This window comes from Mytilus galloprovincialis, chromosome 1 (genome assembly GCF_965363235.1).
Source record: "Mytilus galloprovincialis chromosome 1, xbMytGall1.hap1.1, whole genome shotgun sequence".
Classification (NCBI taxonomy): domain Eukaryota; kingdom Metazoa; phylum Mollusca; class Bivalvia; order Mytilida; family Mytilidae; genus Mytilus; species Mytilus galloprovincialis.
Window position 1 is genome coordinate 3,048,507 of NC_134838.1, and position 19,665 is coordinate 3,068,171.

At 32.6% G+C, this 19,665-nt stretch overlaps 1 protein-coding gene and 1 long non-coding RNA gene across 2 annotated transcripts in view; both read right to left on the reverse strand.

Annotated features, from left to right (window-relative positions):
* Nucleotides 1–17,060, reverse strand: part of LOC143063046 (kelch-like protein 36) — a 34,324-nt gene extending 17,264 nt beyond the window's left edge. Inside the window, exon 1 of the mRNA XM_076234981.1 lies at nt 16,993–17,060. The gene's annotated coding sequence lies outside the window, so the exon portion shown is untranslated. The remainder of the gene's footprint in view (nt 1–16,992) is intronic.
* On the reverse strand, nt 2,520–4,709 carry LOC143062987 (uncharacterized). The gene is made up of 3 exons (XR_012974903.1): nt 4,182–4,709; nt 3,369–3,437; nt 2,520–2,606 (listed from the first exon to the last, which is right to left on the reverse strand). It is a non-coding gene; the product is annotated as an uncharacterized LOC143062987 (long non-coding RNA).
* Nucleotides 17,061–19,665: the final 2,605 nt, after the last annotated feature.

Genomic DNA, 19,665 nt, shown 5'->3' on the forward strand with positions numbered 1-19,665 from the left:
CATACAAGGCTTCCAATCTAGATGGAAGTATAGAACTGGAGCTTTATCTAATATACTTCTCATATAACAAGGCTTCCAATCTAGATGTAAGTATAGAACTGGAGCTTTATCTAATATACTTCTCATACAAGGCTTCCAATCTAGATGGAAGTATAGAACTGGAGCTTTATCTAATATACTTCTCATATAACAAGGCTTCCAATCTAGATGTAAGTATAGAACTGGAGCTTTATCTAATATACTTCTCATACAAGGCTTCCAATCTAGATGGAAGTATAGAATTGGAGCTTTATCTAATATACTTCTCATACAAGGCTTCCAATCTAGATGTAAGTATAGAACTGGAGCTTTATCTAATATACTTCTCATACAAGGCTTCCAATCTAGATGGAAGTATAGAATTGGAGCTTTATCTAATATACTTCTCATACAAGGCTTCCAATCTAGATGGAAGTATAGAACTGGAGCTTTATCTAATATACTTCTCATACAAGGCTTCCAATCTAGATGGAAGTATAGAATTGGAGCTTTATCTAATATACTTCTCATACAAGGCTTCCAATCTAGATGGAAGTATAGAACTGGAGCTTTATCTAATATACTTCTCATACAAGGCTTCCAATCTAGATGGAAGTATAGAATTGGAGCTTTATCTAATATACTTCTCATACAAGGCTTCCAATCTAGATGTAAGTATAGAACTGGAGCTTTATCTAATATACTTCTCATACAAGGCTTCCAATCTAGATGGAAGTATAGAATTGGAGCTTTATCTAATATACTTCTCATACAAGGCTTCCAATCTAGATGTAAGTATAGAACTGGAGCTTTATCTAATATACTTCTCATATAACAAGGCTTCCAATCTAGATGGAAGTATAGAATTGGAGCTTTATCTAATATACTTCTCATATAACAAGGCTTCCAATCTAGATGTATGTATAGAATTGGAGCTTTATCTAATATACTTCTCATATAACAAGGCTTCCAATCTAGATGGAAGTATAGAATTGGAGCTTTATCTAATATACTTCTCATATAACAAGGCTTCCAATCTAGATGGAAGTATAGAATTGGAGCTTTATCTAATATACTTCTCATATAACAAGGCTTCCAATCTAGATGGAAGTATAGAACTGGAGCTTTATCTAATATACTTCTCTATAACAAAGCTTCCAATCTAGATGGGTATACATTTACAATTAATTCTCCATAGGCGGTAATGGTAACGTTTTCCTCCGTTGCTCAGTCCATATCGTTTACTTGAACATGTATGATGGCTCATATCGAAGCTGATACATTTATACATGTCTGGTTAAATTTTCGGGGTGGCAAGTGAGATTACTTTTTTCGCAAATTGATGGACCCCGGAAGATGGTGAAAAATGTCACTCTCCTCATGAAATAATCCAAAAATTCTGATCATAAAATTCAATAAAAAAATTGTCCTTTCTAATAATTTATTTCAGGTCAAATCTACATCTTTCTTTTCTCATCACACCAGCTCTATAAAACAGTTCTTATTGTTCATTTATGTCCATTTTTAAAATCACAGCATCCACAATTGTATGGCGGACTAATATTTTTTTTAATTACGTCATCTGAGTTCCTCATCTCAAGGTCTATTAGGGATCCTGACCCATATTGAAATTCATACTTCTGATTTTTATGCCCCACCTACGATAGTAGAGGGGCATTATGTTTTCTGGTCTGTGCGTCCGTTCGTCCGTCCGTCTGTTCGTTCGTTCGTTCGTTCGTCCGTCTGTCCCGCTTCAGGTTAAAGTTTTTGGTCAAGGTAGTTTTTGATGAAGTTGAAGTCCAATCAACTTGAAACTTAGTATACATGTGCCCTATGATATGATCTTTCTAATTTAAATGCCAAATTAGAGTTTTGACCCCAATTTTACGGTTCACTGAACATAGAAAATGATAGTGCAAATTTCAGGTTAAAGTTTTTGGCTTCAGGTTAAAGTTTTTGGTCAAGGTAGTTTTTGATGAAGTTGAAGTCCAATCAACTTGAAACTTAGTATACATGTGCCCTATGATATGATCTTTCTAATTTAAATGCCAAATTAGAGTTTTGACCCCAATTTTACGGTTCACTGAACATAGAAAATGATAGTGCAAATTTCAGGTTAAAGTTTTTGTCTTCAGGTTAAAGTTTTTGGTCAAGGTAGTTTTTGATGAAGTTGAAGTCCAATCAACTTGAAACTTAGTATACATGTGCCCTATGATATGATCTTTCTAATTTAAATGCCAAATTAGAGTTTTGACCCCAATTTTACGGTTCACTGAACATAGAAAATGATAGTGCAAATTTCAGGTTAAAGTTTTTGTCTTCAGGTTAAAGTTTTTGGTCAAGGTAGTTTTTGATAAAGTAGAAGTCCAATCAACTTGAAACTTAGTATACATGTTCCCTTTGATAAGATCATTCTAATTTTAATGCCAAATTAGAGAATTTAGTCTAATTTCACAGTCCTTTAAACATAGAAAATGATAGTGCGAGTGGGGCATCCGTGTACTGTGGACACATTCTTGTTCCAAATATTTTTATGTGATCTTCATCGGTATAACATTCTGAATAAATCTGTGTATTTTTGTCCATTTCTGAAAAAAAATAAAGTTGTTTTAGCACTATACGGCAATGACACTTTCGTCGCTATATTCATTTATTTTGAATACAATGTGTTTGTATAATTAATTTCTTCCAGAATACCTTCACTAGTCAAAACAAGGACAAAACTTCTGATTACAACCTTTAATTACAATACACAGACCCTGTTAAAGCATTCTATAAAATTTTCTTGTGCCTTAAAGTGCATTTTGACAGAGAAATTATGCAAAAATGAAGATTTTATAAAAAAACCAACACCAAAATAATTATTCTTACTAGTGGAAATCTGGTATTTAAAACTGTGGAAAGCACTCTTAACTACTTGGAAAGTCATCCTTATCATATAATTAGAGTGCAATATAGTGCAAATTTTCAAAACTTGTCCTTTCACATAATTCTATTTGAGAAAAAATGTTTTTAACATGTATTTCAGTGAAAACCTTTTATTAGTGAGAAATCCACATGAGGTTTTAAAGGAAACATTGTGACATCACATGTATTATGGCGTCATTAAATAACGACAGATCAAAATAGAGCTAAATATAGTTTGCAGTGTTACGTGAGAAACAGTTGCCGCAAGATTTAACTCGAAATATTGAGTCGAAACGATCTGTAACTAAGCCTTTTCATTTAATACCAAGACCATAGCAACAGTTTTCATATTTGCATATTTTTAACATACCCACTGTAATTTCAATTGCATAAATACCATAAATAAAAAATTTAGAGCTTGCCTAATAAAGCAAAATGCTTACCAGTTATTCAGGACTTTTTAAAACCTCTAGTTTGCCATCTCAGGTTAAAAAGTAATGATATGTCTGGAACTGAAATAAGACAAAAAAATTACTCAGGCTGTGTTATCATTTGATTTAAATACAGAAGTTACTATTGAGAGAGAAAAATCTAATTCTTGAAAGTTTAATCACAAAGAAAGACAAATGCTTCTCCCTTGTGGCTTAGTCACCTTCATTTAAACCTTTTATTTTAGAAGCAATGGGTAGTAGCTAACTAGCTTAATAGTTGAATAGGTGCAGAAATATTGTTTTCAAAAAGGTTTGACCCTCCCCCTTTTTCACTGAGAAATGACAATATCTATTGTTTTGCTCAAGTGCATTAAAAATATTAGTTCATGATTTTCTTAAAACATGTACATGTTTTTTCTGTTTTTTTGCATATGATATCTACTGACCAGGGGTCAAATCATTGGATAAAAGCACATGCGATGATGTATCTCACTTTACTCGTATGAAGTGTGTTATCTCCCTTGATTATCAGGTATTCCTGTAGACCGAAGTGATAATAACATAACAAAGACTATATTGTGTCATGTTTACTTACAATTTAATAATATTTAAAAGTTGTTTCTTGCCTTTTTCAATATAGTAAACAAATTCCTTTCGGATCTCTCGGAAGTAAACAAAGTTATGATTGTGCCTAAAAAAAGTGTTCAGCCCCGTGCCAGTAATGCATTTTAAAAGCAAAGTTTCATTGAGTTTTTGCTGATCTTTATCAATAATATTTATCTTAAACCATTTATAATAACTAGGTATAAATAAAAAACTACTAACCATCATTTTCGGTGGTGAACAAGGTGAAATCATCCATAAATCAGCCTGAAAACTTCTGGAATTAAGCTTCTAAATTGGGTATACATTTACAATTAATTCTCCATAGGCGGTAATGGTAACGTTTTCCTCCGTTGCTCAGTCCATATCGTTTACTTGAACATGTATGATGGCTCATATCGAAGCTGATACATTTATACATGTCTGGTTAAATTTTCGGGGTGGCAAGTGAGATTACTTTTTTCGCAAATTGATGGACCCCGGAAGATGGTGAAAAATGTCACTCTCCTCATGAAATAATCCAAAAATTCTGATCATAAAATTCAATAAAAAAATTGTCCTTTCTAATAATTTATTTCAGGTCAAATCTACATCTTTCTTTTCTCATCACACCAGCTCTATAAAACAGTTCTTATTGTTCATTTATGTCCATTTTTAAAATCACAGCATCCACAATTGTATGGCGGACTAATATTTTTTTTAATTACGTCATCTGAGTTCCTCATCTCAAGGTCTATTAGGGATCCTGACCCAGATGGAAGTATAGAACTGGAGCTTTATCTAATATACTTCTCATATAACAAGGCTTCCAATCTAGATGGAAGTATAGAATTGGAGCTTTATCTAATATACTTCTCATATAACAAGGCTTCCAATCTAGATGGAAGTATAGAATTGGAGCTTTATCTAATATACTTCTCTATAACAAGGCTTCCAATCTAGATGGAAGTATAGAATTGGAGCTTTATCTAATATACTTCTCATATAACAAGGCTTCCAATCTAGATGTAATTATAGAACTGGAGCTTTATCTAATATACTTCTCATATAAATTCATGTTTTACATTTTGCATTATTCTACTAGATTAACTCACATTAAAGTTGGTAACAACAAAAAGTTTAATCTCTTCAGATCTGCATTCATAGAATAATTTAATCCCAGAAGTGCTCTTACCATGCTCATTAAATAAACTGAAAAAGTTGCCAATCTGCTTTAGAATCAGGAAGTGTTGAAAACTTGGAAAACAAAATCCACTCAAGTTTACATTGATTTATGTTCAAAATGAATATTGGTGTGGAACACTCGTTTGCTTTTACTGCTCAGGTATTTTAAGATATTATTTTGTATGTGCTTCAGACATGTGTTTCATCTTAAAAATCATCAATGACCCTCAAAAAAGTAAAAAAGGCCAAATAAAGTATGAGGTTGAAGAGCATTGAGGACCAAAAATCCCTAAAAGTTTTGCAAAATACAGCTAAGGTAATCTTTTCCTGAGGTAGAAAAGTCTTAGTATTTCAAAAATAAGCTTGGTAAAAAGTTAATTCTTTATTATGACCACAACATGCATTTAATGCATATCAATAATAATGCATGTCAACACAGAGGGCGCACTACGTTTGCGCGCATTTGGGGATTAAAATGTTTTACGTTTGCGCGCAGCTTTTGATTACATTTGCGCGCATTATTTTTACAGGTAAACTCAGGTAAATAAACTCATCATAGATACCAGGACTAAATTTTGTATATGCGCCAGACGCACGTTCTGTCTATACAAAGACTCATCAGTGACGCTTGAATCCCAAAAAGTTAAAAAGGCCAAATAAAGTACGAAGTTGAAGAGCATAAAATATAAATAAAAATTAAATTAAATCATAATTGAGGAATCATTTTGTCTTATTAACAGCATAGAGCATGATATTGTTATACTATCATGCAATTCCAATCTTGATGCATTATGCACAAAAGCTTCAACACTTTTAATTGACGGAACTTTCAGTTACTGTCCAAAATATTTTTAACAACTTTACACGTTTCATTGATTAAAATTGGGACATTATGTACCACTAGTATTTACTCTCTTATCATCCAAATCAGAGGAAATTTACACTGTTTTGCTCAACATGATATCATCGTTGTGTATTGTTTAAAACAAGAATCGTACATATTGATTTTAAAATCGCAATGCACAATGCATACAAAGAAGGCGAAGTTGGATAAATAAATAAGTATTATTACCTGTATTTTACCTGAGTTTACCTGTCAAAAAAATGCACACAAATGTAATCAAAAGTGCGCGCAAACGTAATGATTTTTGCGCGCAAATGTAATGGTAATGCGCGCAAACGTAATGCACCGAACACAGAAGTGCTGACTGCTGGGCTGGTGATACCCTTGAGCAATAAAAACAAATTACCATTTAAGGGGAGCTAACTCATTAATTTAGCTATCAAACAAACCAGGAAGACATAAAAATACCAGACTTTAGAATGTGTACAGAACTACACATACTTAGGAATAAATTTGTCAGCATCTGGGAGATTCCAAATAGCAAAGAAAGAACTTAACAACAAAGGAATGAAAGTTTATTTCAAATTAAGGAAGACCTTTTCAGTGGAAAGTCCAAAACCTAGTACTTTATTACACATCTATAACCATACAATCTGACCCATCTTGTTGTATGGATCTGAAGTTTAGGGTTATATACCACATAAGAAACAAAGTCATATGGATAACTTTATATCAAAAGAAACTGATTATCTTGTTCTAGAGAAAACTCAAACTAAGCTTTGTAAATTTTCACTTGAAGGTAATATAAAAACATCAAATAGGGTATGTCATGTATGTAAAGGGGAACTAGGTTCACTCCCTTAATTTATTATGTTATTATTAATATGATCAAATATTGGATCCATCTTTAAAATGATAGATATAAAATCTTCAAATATTATTGTAAGAAAGTCAGTAAATCTATCCCAGTCTATGGACAAACCTAACCAGGAATCTTGGATAGGAAGTATAAACATATATTTAAATTCTTCAACTTAAGACTATCTATTTGTTAACCAGTCAAACTTTAAACAAAACCACATATTAATAAAAGTAAAACAATTAAATTTAAAGAAAGTTGGGTAGCTAGTTTAGAAAGCAATTCTGGGAAGTGTATCAATATACAGTCCTGCAATAATTTAAGAACTTTCAGAAGAGGAGTAGGTCTGGTAAGGGCCTATTTTGGCTTCAAATTTCAAGTTTGTTTTAGCTTAAATATGAAAAATCTATCAAATATGCCCAAAAATGTCACTTTTCAGATGGTTTTTGTCAAAAATGAAAGTGGCCGCATCCGTGTTCATCCACAACCTTTATATATGTTATGTATTATCATAAAATACAACTTATATTTCAATATTAAGAATGAACACGAATGTGGCCACTTTCATTTAAGACGAAAACCTTCTAAAATTTAACTAAAATACTAAAGTTGTGAAGATTTCAGTAATTTAGCATGACTTAATGATGTGGTACCCGATATATGTGCATTGTATTGTCAAAAACAGCCCATATTTATGTAGCAGAAGCATTTTACTTTCCAATGAATAACTAAAAGTTTACATCTTAACAATTTCGTAAAACTGCTATATTTTGGGGCCAAAAAGGGGCCTTACTGAACCTACTCCTTTTAAATATTTCCATGTAGGGTGCAGCTTTATACGACCGCAGAGGTTGAACCCTGAACGGTTGGGGCAAGTATGGACACAACATAATTACATTCAAGCTGGATTCAGATCTAAATTTGGATTGTGATTAAATAGTTGACACAGCATAGGTTTCTGACACAGAATGAATGTGGTCTTATGAACTTAAAATATTTTTTTTGCCTTTGAGCAATTCACTATGCTGTTGAAAAAATGTTTGAAGAAATTTTCTTTTTATTTATGAAATCTGAAATAAGAAAAATTTAACCCCCCCCCCCCCCCCCCCCCCATTTTTTTTTTCACATCCCCCTTTCCCTTTTTCTAAAACTGATCTCAATTCAAATTTCTAATGAAGTTTGCAACAATAACTACTCATTTAAATACATTATAAAATATTAAAATGTAAAATAAAGTGCTTGTTATCACTGAATGGTAAAGATTGTTTTAATTTATCAGTTGGTAGTAAAAGTGAATATACATTGTATATTGTATAAAACAATGAGTTAAGTTGATTCAACTACTATTCTGGACAAAGAAAGAAAACTCCAATTGAAAATTTCTTGCTATTGCACAATATTGTGCAATCAGATCTTTCATGCTATTGCGCAATACTGTGCAATTGAAAATATTTGCTGTTGCACAATACTGTGCAATTGAAGGTTTCTTGCTATTGCGCAATAGTGGCAATTGAACATTTCTTGCTATTGCACAATACTGTGCAAATTGACGGTTTCTTGCTATTGCTACTGTGCAATTGAAAATTTCTTGCTATTGCACAATACTTTATACATGTATAATAATTTTGGATCCTGATTTGAATTAACTTGAAAACTGGGCCCATAATCAAAAATCTAAGTACATGTTTAGATTCAGCATATCAAAATAGCCCAAGAATTCAATTTTTGTTAAAATCAAACTTAGTTTAATATTGGACCCTTTGGACTTTAATGTAGACCAATTTGAAAACGGGACCAAAAATTAAGAATCTACATACACAGTTAGATTTGGCATATCAAAGAACCCCAATTATTCAATTTTTGATGAAATCAAACAAAGTTTAATTTTGGACCCCGATTTGGACCAACTTGAAAACTGGGCCAATAATCAAAAATCTAAGTACATTTTTAGATTCAGCATATCAAAGAACCCCAATTATTCAATTTTTGATGAAATCAAACAAAGTTCAATTTTGGACCCTTTGGACCCATTATTCCTAAACTGTTGGGACCAAAACTCCCAAAATCAAAAGCGACCTTCTTTTTATGGTTATAAACCTTGTGTTTAAATTTCATAGATTTCTATTTACTTATACTAAAGTTATGGTGCGAAAACCAAGAGTAATGCTTATTTGGGCCCCTTTTTGGCCCCTAATTCCTAAACTGTTGGGACCTCAACTCCCAAAATCAATCTCAACCTTCCTTTTGTGGTCATAAACCTTGTGTTTAAATTTCATTGATTTCTATTTACTTATACTAAAGATATTGTGCGAAAACCAAGAATAATGCTTATTTGGGCCCTTTTTTGGCCCATAATTCCTAAACTGTTGGAACCAAAACTCCCAAAATCAATCCCAACCTTCCTTTTGTGGTCATAAACTTTGTGTCAAAATTTCATAGATTTCTATTTACTTAAACTAAAGTTATAGTGCGAAAACCAAGAAAATGCTTATTTGGGCCCTTTTTTGGCCCCTAATTCCTAAAATGTTGGGACCAAAACTCCCAAAATCGATCCCAACCTACCTTTTGTGGTCATAAACCTTGTGTTAAAATTTCATAGATTTCTATTCACTTTTACTAAAGTTACAGTGCGAAAACTAAAAGTATTCGGACGACGACGCAGACGACGACGCCGACGTCATACCAATATACGACCAAAAATTTTTTCAATTTTTGCGGTCGTATAAAAAGTGTAAGCTATGTCAGAATGCAGTTGAAGACAAACTACATTTTCTTTTAAAATGTCCTGTTCTAAAAGATGCTGGATCTCAACATCTGTCTAATTTAAATTCTAAATTCAAAAAATTTTCAAGGTTATCTGATGATTTATTTGTTACTCCAAACTTATCTAATTTATTGCACTCCCTTTTTAAAGAACGAAACAAACTCTTAGAAAATATCAATGTAGTCATGGTAGTTTGAAAAAAATTGAAAATTGAAAAAAAAAAAAATATATATATATATATATATGTTCCAGACCGTATGAGTATTTGGACCGTACGCGTACGGTCTGGACCGTATGCGTACTTTTTCAAAATACTCATACGGTCGAACCGTACGCGTACGGTCTGACTAATATTAAAAAGTTGGTCAAGTTTATTAGATACAAATGCATATAGCAGATCAACATAACTTAACTATCAAATTAATCTAAAAAAGTTCAATTGTAATTGAAACAAAAACTTCATATTTTAACTTTTTGTTAAATTCAATCTGTTAGTCTCTTGTATTAAGCGTGTCGTTCAGTAATACATTAATTGAATTATGATCACTGAAATTGAAGATATCGGAAGTAAACATAATGTGGGAGGTCAATTGTTTTAGAATATTTAGCAACTTTACCAAAAAATGCAAATGCAAAGGAACATGCATGAACTGCATACATGAAAATGTAAAAAATATTACGTTACTTGAATTGTGTCACCTTGGGCGAAAGTACCAAAATAGGATTCAGATATAAAACTAAACAAATACTTAATTTCAATTGTTCGGTTGTTCATTTTATCTATCTTATTGTAATAAATTATCAATAACAATTTGTAAAACTAATCAAAGCGCTGTAAGCGCTGAAGGCAGTTAACCAAAAACCAAGGCAACCGTAATTATGAAAACTGTGGCAATGTTGCCTCAACATTAAACATTCATATATAGTACATTCATGTTTATCTAATGATTTATTTATTAAGGCAAATAATTTATATGTTATCAAGGTTTCAAAAGAAATGCATATATCAATGTATATTTTTTATGGTGAGTCTGCAGTGGTACAAGTTTCCAATGATTGCAGTTGTTCTACTTGGTAGTTAACCTTGGTTTTATTTGACTGCTAGAAGTTTAATTTGACGTAGTATGAACATGTAATAGTATGAATGGACTGGTTTCCCTGGAAAGAAAACTGAGTGTGTGTTCTATAGTACAAAAGTTATGAGACACGAATCAGACAAATGTTCACTACAACAGGGATCAAAGATGAGGTCTGACTGACTTGCCCATAGTAAATGTAAATGATTTGTTATTTTGTCCCATACATATGAATATATATAATTTAGGGGTAGGGATCTCAACGGTTTTCAAGTTCTCAAACAGGTAGGGGTAGGCAGAGGATTTAGGGGGTAGGGGGCCCGCCCCCCCCCTTTTTGGGAAAAAATTTGGTTGCTTATATAGGTAATCACTGAAGCATGACTGGAGCGGGCCCCTCTTAGGTCAGTCAGTGGGCCCCACTTATGAAAATTTCTGGATCCACCACTGGGGGTAGGGTGACCCTAGGGACTTCCCCTACATTTCATTTTATTTGTTATATTGTCCCATACATGAATATATATGGTTTAGGGGTGGGGATCTCATTGGTTTCCAAGTTCTCAAACAGGAAGGGTAGGGTGACCCAAGGCACTCCCCCTATATTTCATTTAATTAGTTATATTGATCCATACATGAATGTATATTGTTTTGGTGTGGGGATCTCGACCGTTTCCAAGTTCTCAAACAGGAGGGTTGGGATGACCACAGGGACTTCCCTTATATTTCATTTGATTTGTTATATTGTCCCATACATGAGTATATATGGTTTAGGGGTAAGGATCTTGACCATTTCTAAGTTCTCAAACAGGAGCGTGAACAGTGACCTCGGGGACTCCCCCTATCTTTCATCTGATTTGTTATATTGTCCCATACATGAATATATATGGTTTAGGTATGGGGATCTCGACCATTTTTAAATTCTAAAACAGGAGGGGTGGGGTGACCCCTAGCGACTCTTCCTATATTTCATTTGATTTTTCATATTGTCACAAACATGAATATATATGGTTAAGGGGTGTGGATCTCAACCGTTTCCAAGTTCTCAAACAGGGAGGGTGGGGTAACTCCAGGGACTCCCCCTATATTTCATTTTTTATTTATTATATTTTCCTATACTTGAATATATGCAGGGGCGGATTTAGACGGGGGAGGGTTGCGGGCTTGCACCCCCTTAAATTTGCAAAGCATGGGTTGTTTCTCAGCTTAATAAAGAAAATTCCGATAATTTTACCTCAATTTTTTTTTAGCCTCGCTCTGCTCAGCAAAAATTTAAGTTTGCGCCCCTCCTAACCTAAAATCCTGGATCTGCCCCACATATGGTTTAGGGGTGGGGAGCTCGACCGTTTCCACAGTGGCGGATCCAGGGGTTGGAACCCCCCCTTTTTTTTGGGCCGATCAATGCATTTGAATGGGAGCATATAGTTGGAACCCCCCCTTTACTCTGGTTTGGGAACCCCCCTTTTTTAAAATGGCTGGATCCGCCATTGTTCCAAATTATCAAACAGGAGGGGGTAGAGTGGCCTAAAGAATGCCACCTATATATCATATGATTTACTTACATTAAGGTATATATAATATAGTTGCATTATTTGTGAAAATAAAGAATGAAACTTTCAGCTACCTTAATTGACCCTTCAAAATTGAGAAAAAACAAATAGCCCCTCGAAATTGCAGTAATATGTTTACACTTTAAAAGCATCTCACACGCATTATCATCATTTATCATTTATAAAGAAAATTTAGACTGAGACCATGAACATGTATATTGTTAGATATACTGTTCCCAGCTGTCACGTTGTATTGGATTTTTAAATTAAAATTTATCAAAAAGTAATTTTTAGTTTTTGAATAAACTATTTTTCTGCTTTTTCTTTCTTTTACATATTGTAGAGCATCAAATGCTGCATGTTTAGCCGAGCTAAATAGATTGCCTTTATATACCAGAATAGAATTTTCAGCAATAAAATATTGGCTTCATATACTTGAATCAAATAATTCACTTGCCCTAAAAATATATAAAGCAACTGAAAAAAATAACTCTTGGATAATAAATATGAAAAATCTCATTTCAAGACTTGGTTTTCATTTTATTAATCTAAATCCTATTGATATTAAGATGTATTTAAAACACATTCAAGAGAGAATCAATGATATAGCCTTCCAAAAGCAAGAGACTGACATCAATCAAAATAAAAAAAAATGAACTTTTTTAATATACTTTATAAACCAAATAAAAGACCCTCGTATGTTGATCAATGCAAATCCAAAAGTGATAGATCAACATTATGTAAATTGAGGTTAAGTGCTCATACTTTATCTATTGAAAGAGGGCGATATCTAAAAATACCAAAGCAGAATAGGGTATGTCTTTGCTGTAACAATGGAGACATTGAAGATGAACTTCACTTTCTTTTAAAATGTTCCTCCTATAAATATGTGAGAGATTACCTTATTAAAAAATTAAATAATGTTCTATTGAACAACAAATTTTCTTCCTTATCATATAACTTACTTATATCAATTCTAAATAGTAATTCCCAAACAATATTAAAAATTGTTGTCAACTATTTGAATGAATGCTTGTTGGTGAGAAACTCATTATTAAAAGGTACTTGATTTTTGTAATAATATATATGCTTCTCATTTATTTTTTATATATTTCTCTCATAATTATCCACTGTCACTCCTTCATTGTATATATATGTTATTGTAGTTAGTCTTTAATTTGTTGCCATAACCATTTATTGTCAATGTGTTAGTGCTAATAAAGTTATCTTATCTTATCTTATCTTATATCTTTTGGTTTACAATACTAGTGTTTATATTCATTTACCATGCATAGATGTATTTTTTCACCTGCTTGGATTTATTTTGTAAATGATCGTCAAACCCGGAATTACCCTTATCCGCTTCCGGAATCGGATCCGATTTTGTAAAATTTTTTCTTCACGGCCGCCATTGTTATGTGTTTACAATGTTGTTTTTGTCAATCAGATACGATTTTACTCGAATTTATACAATATTTGTCGGCAATTTTCTGTATAAAGCTAGCGGTTGAACAAAATAAACATCGCCGTCATGAATAATAATGATAAAAATAAGTTTTTAGCTCGTTTAATTGGAGACTTTGGTGAACATGGTGAAAAGGTTTGCAAAGTAATTTCTTATTTTCTTTCAAATGTAAGGCGACTACGTCGGGCGTAGCTAGAAACCAACTATCCTAGTCGAAATTCCGCTTGAAAAGTGGAAGGTCTCGGACCACCGCTAATTTGCACACCTGCCTCCAAATTGAAAAGCTACGAAAATTTCTTTTTCTAATTTGAAATTGCCGCCAACAGCATGAACAGTTGAATTATATAATAGACTACTGACGTAGTTGTACTACGTATTGATGACAAACAATATTCCTACGACTTTTGTCATTTAGGAAATCTAAACTGCTTGTCTAAAGAAATTTTCGGCGATTAAATATTTCATACAATTGTTCTTTGACATCTTAGCTAAAAGCACAAGTCATAATGAACTACACAAGGATTTTTAATAAGCACTACTTCCTATGTGTAACTTTAAAACTTTTGGATAAATCGACGATCATTTAAGGTTTTTCTGGTCATTTTTTTTGTAATCCAGAATAAAAAGTATTAAAAAAGTGTTCAATTAGTTATATATAACATAGTAACAAGCTAGATAATAACAATGGCAAGTATTTCAGGATTTATTGGGTAGAACACAAATCTAGGGTGCTCGCATAATGCAGCTTAACTGCATAAAAATAAAGATTGTGATAAATGCTTGTTTCAATTTAACCCATATGATCAAATAACATGTATGGTCAGCTCGTACTGGACAGTACGCGTATACTCATACGGTCCGACAGTACGCGTATGGTCGGACCGTACGAGTATACGTATACGGTCCGGACCGTACGCGTACGGTCCAAATACTCATATGGTCTGGAACATATATATATAGAACTTTATTTAGTCAATAAAATAGTTTATAATCTAATGTTACATTCAGTGAATGTGTATTCATGTTTTTAGTTTATATGTTCTTTAATTATTCTAATCATTTACTCACACAGTGCTTTATTTTGTAATTCATTTGATTGTATCATGGTCATGATGGTATAGCTCAAATTTTTTGCACCATGATTGTCAATAATTAACCTATCTTATCTTAATATTCTAACTGACAACAGTGATATTGTTGGCTTTTTTCAAAACTACCTCTACCCTTTTTTATTGGGAAAATATGCGTTATTTTCATCAAATTGGAAAATTTAAAATAAACCATGAATTTGACTGAAACTTCAATTTACAGACCCGTTTTCAAGAGTCAAACCCTGCTTTAAAATAAGACCACATTTTGTCAATGATGATACATAAACAGACCCTCAAATGTTCACATATAGTTATTTTAAGGCATGAAAAATGTTTAAATGAGTGTTTTTCAGTTTGTATTCATGCACAATTACTACTGAGACTGCACTGTTTGGGAAAAAAGTTGTCTTTATGGGAATAATTTTTTTTTTAAATTGGGATTTTTCTCCAGGGGAAAAAGCCTTTATTCTCCACTAATTTAAGGCAAACAATATCACTGGACAACTGTCATATAGAGATCCTCGAATTACCAGACAGGCAGACGTGAAACACCTTAAAGTAAACATGGTTAATGTACATCCTTTTTTTTATTTTTTCCATGCAACTTTTAGAACTAGTTTAGCTTATTTATTCGTCTGCTTTGCATGTGCTTATAATCTAGATTAGTGCTTAACTTGTGCATGCTTTCATATATATGATTTTATATATATGATAAATAATTGCTGCAAGAATTTTAAAAATCTTGACCCTAACCAAAAACTGATATGGTTAATGAATAATGAAGATGAGAATTTATTATCAGAATTATGCATGTTCATTAAGAAATTTGAAAAGTTTTAATGGGATGTATCTCCCTCTACTACTTGTAATTTGAACTTTATATTTTCTCTATAGTGAATTCTAGAGCACCGTCCCTTGATGAATATTGCCCAGTAGGAATGTCAACCCTTGCTGCTGTGCATTAATCATGAGGAGAATCACTATTGGAGTAATCTCATGTATCTGTAGCTAGTTCTGAAGGACCTCCCCTTGATGACCTTTGCATTGTTGTGATGTAAAAGTTCCTCACTGCTGTGCACTGGTCATGAGGAGAACTACTGCAGAATGAGATACTATATTCCTGATTCTATTTTTACTTTTCTTTTTTTTTTTTTTCCGTATTAATAAACTTTACATCATATTCTTTTAATATTAAATCGATCTCATTGCACTCAATGCCTCTTACCTTAATTATATCCTACATTGCTCATATTATCAATTTATTATTTGTGTATTACTTATTGTGTATTTCACTAATGTTTATATAATCATTTTATTATGATGTTTTTTGTATCTTGCCCGACAAGGGCCCATGATTGGTTTAATAAAATAATGTCTAATGTCTAATGTCTAATGTCTATATGAACTTTTTGCTTATGCAATATAGCTGTCTTTGTATTGTCTATTGTGTGTGTTGTATATATATATATATATATATGTATATGTAATATTGTATGTGTTGTTATTGTTATCAACGTCAACAAAAGCTCTTCAGAGCTTATGTTAGTAGTGTCTCATGTGACCCCACTTAAACTAAATTTTCTATTATATTCTTTTATTCTATATTTGACAGTACTGAAACAGCAAATTTAGGACTTTTTCTCATTTAACAAGGGACAGAACTCCAGAAAAGTTTAAGTGTCGCCATCCAAATTCACATTTGACCCGAGTTTGGTGGTTATAAGATTGCAGAAACTGCATAATTATTTACAATTTATCCATTTATCATGTTTATGGAGAATGTTCATTGAAGTGATGAGGCAGTGATGCCACCCAAATTCAATCCTGAGTTGTGTTGGATGGTGTAAGCATTGTGACTTAGTTTCATAATAATGGGTTGAAGTACCAATGGAAACTAATTTCGGGATGAACCAATAGATGGGGGATTTGGTTGATTATATAGGGAATCATTGAAGCATACTAGAGAGGGCCCCTCCTTGGGTGTCACCCCCCCCCCCCCTTTATAAAAAGTTCTGGATCCGCCACTGCTGACGTTGTTAACAAGTTGTTGAACAGGTGGAAATAATTTATATTCAGACATGTCCCTGGAAAATCGTTATCTAAAACAGGGCGTTTTAGGGGGCGTGGCAGGTTGCATATTATTTTGATTACCTTCATAAAAGTTAGCAGTTTATGTACCATGTGTGACCACTGTGCATATGACTAAAGTAAGCAAGATCACCTCACCTTAACAGTGAAACTAGTTTTTCTACCCAGGTGCAATTCAAACTGTCAAAGAGAGATAACTCTAAACGGTGTCCAGTCAAATTGTATACAGTTTAAATGTTCTTGCATATAAATAGTGTGACTTGAAGTTCAGGAGGCTCCTTAACTTTAGTATTCTTTTAATTTTATGACGCTCCCTATTCTTTAAACAACTTGTATACTCTAATATTTTTATGAGTTCTCATATTCTCATGAAAAAATTTAAAGTACTGATTTTTTTTCAATAATTATATGAATTTTTACTGTAGATTATGTTTTTTTAAAGAAATTTTAGAAGATATCTTATAAATTTTAGAAGATATCTCATAAATTTTAGATTTTAGAAGATATCTCATAAATTTTAGAGGATATCTCATAAAGTATAGAAGATATCTTATGAAATTTATGATATATCTTATATTACATTTAAGATATCTCACTCATAAAAATTATATAAGATATCTTATAAAAACTAAATTATCTAAGATATTTTATAAAAATTAAATTATATAAGATATCTTATATATTATAGGAGATATCTTAAAATTTGAATTAAGAACTGAATGCTTCTTTTTGTAACTTCATTGGGGTGTAAAGGAGTTGGCCGAAGTACATTTTGTATGAAGCGCTTCATTAAAAATGTGCGCATAGTCAACGCTTTTACAACCCTATGAAGTTGCAAAAAGAAGCATTCAATACTTATAATTACATTTTTTTACCAATGATCATGAAAACACGAATTTTATTATTGTTTTATTTAATTCACCTGTGCACTTTCAATCAGAATAAAGTATCATAATGAAACATACATCTAATGTAATTATTAAATAGAAAAACGGCTTGCCATAATAGTGACATTTAAACACATATAAGTTGAACACGAACTCGGATACTCTGCCACGTTCGGTCTGTGTTTTTGTTGCTGGTTTTCTGCTTTGCGCGGATCTGATGAGTTCAATCTTTTTCAACAGATTTTTATAATTTGTTCATATGTTGTACTGTTACACCACTGTGAATGTCCTAGGAGGCCCACTAACATGTTTAATAAAATTAAGACTGATGGAATTGGCGAATGTGTCAAAGAGACAACAACCCGACCATAGAACAGACAACAGCAGAAGGTCACCAATAGGTCTTCAATGCAGCTAGAAACTCCCGTACCCGGAGGCGGCCTTGATCTGGCCCCTAAACAATTATATAGTATACACATGTACTAGTTCAGTGAAAATGGACGTCATTCTAAACTCCAAATTATTCACAAGAAACTAAAATTAAAAATCATACATGACTAACAAAGACCAGAGGCTCCTGACTTGGGACAGGCGCAAAAATGTGGCGGGGTAAAACATGTTTTTTTTTATATCTCAACCCTCCCCCTATACCTCTAGCCAATGTAAAAAAGTAAACGGATAACAATACGCACGGTAAAATTCAGTTCAAGAGAAGTTCAAGTCTGATGTCAGAAGAAATAACAAAGAAAATAAACAAAATGACAATAATACATAAATACAACAGACTACTAGCAGTTACTGACATGCCAGCTCCAGACCTCAATTAAACTGATTGAAAGATTATGTCTTCAACATATGAATATCAGGCACAATCCCTCCCGTTAGGGGTTAAGTATCATACTACCATAAAATAAATAAGAACATAACCCGTGTCAAGCCAACAACTGTTTTTTTTTAAATAAATGTGTTTAGTTCTGATGCAAAGACCCGATAAGTGAATCAATATTAAAGCCAAAATATGCAATCTTTGATGACAGTATCGTAACTATACCGCTTCTTAATAAGTAATGATGTTTAACGATTTTGTAAGCTTTTGATGTGAATACTGACATTGTTGTGCTTTGTAAAGAGTATTACCATAAAAGATTGTAAGTGAATTACCTGAACGTATGAGATGTCTGCATGTTGAATTATATTTATACGAATTATTTCCTTATACCGATGATAAAATTTTGTAAATGTTTTGACCAGTTTGTGATATTGAAAACCCTGGTGTAATAATTTTTCAGTAATACATAAATTTCTCTCGCTAAAATCTAATACGTTGTTACAAACACGAGCGAATTGTACAAGTTGAGATATATAAACACCATTGGATGGTGACAAAGGAACGTCACCATCTAAAAATGGAAGCCTTCTTCTCTAATGAGAAAGGGAAATATGCTAGATATACTTACTGGAGGTGTGATGAGATGATTGAAGCTGTTCATTTTCTCCTTGACAAATGTATGTAAGTTTCGGCAACAAAGTTTATCGACAGGTTGTAGGTATCCCTATGGGCACTAATTGCGATCCTTTAATAGAAGACTTGTTTCTATACTGTTATCAATCACAGTTTATGACTAAAAGACCCGTCGAAATTGCATTTAATTGATAAATTCAACAACACTTACCGTTATCTTGATGATATTTTTCGTTAAATAATCAAGATTTTTCTTAATATACTGCTAAAATTTACCCCAATGAATTTACTTTAAATAAATCAAATTTAAACGGCAATAACTGACCTTATTGTTAATGTTCCAGTTTTAGATGATGATGTCAACTTGTATTTTTGTCCATGTGATGAGTAAAGCCTTTTTCAACTGATTATTATAGTTCGTTCTTATCATGTTTTACTGTTATGCCACTGTCCCAGGTTAGG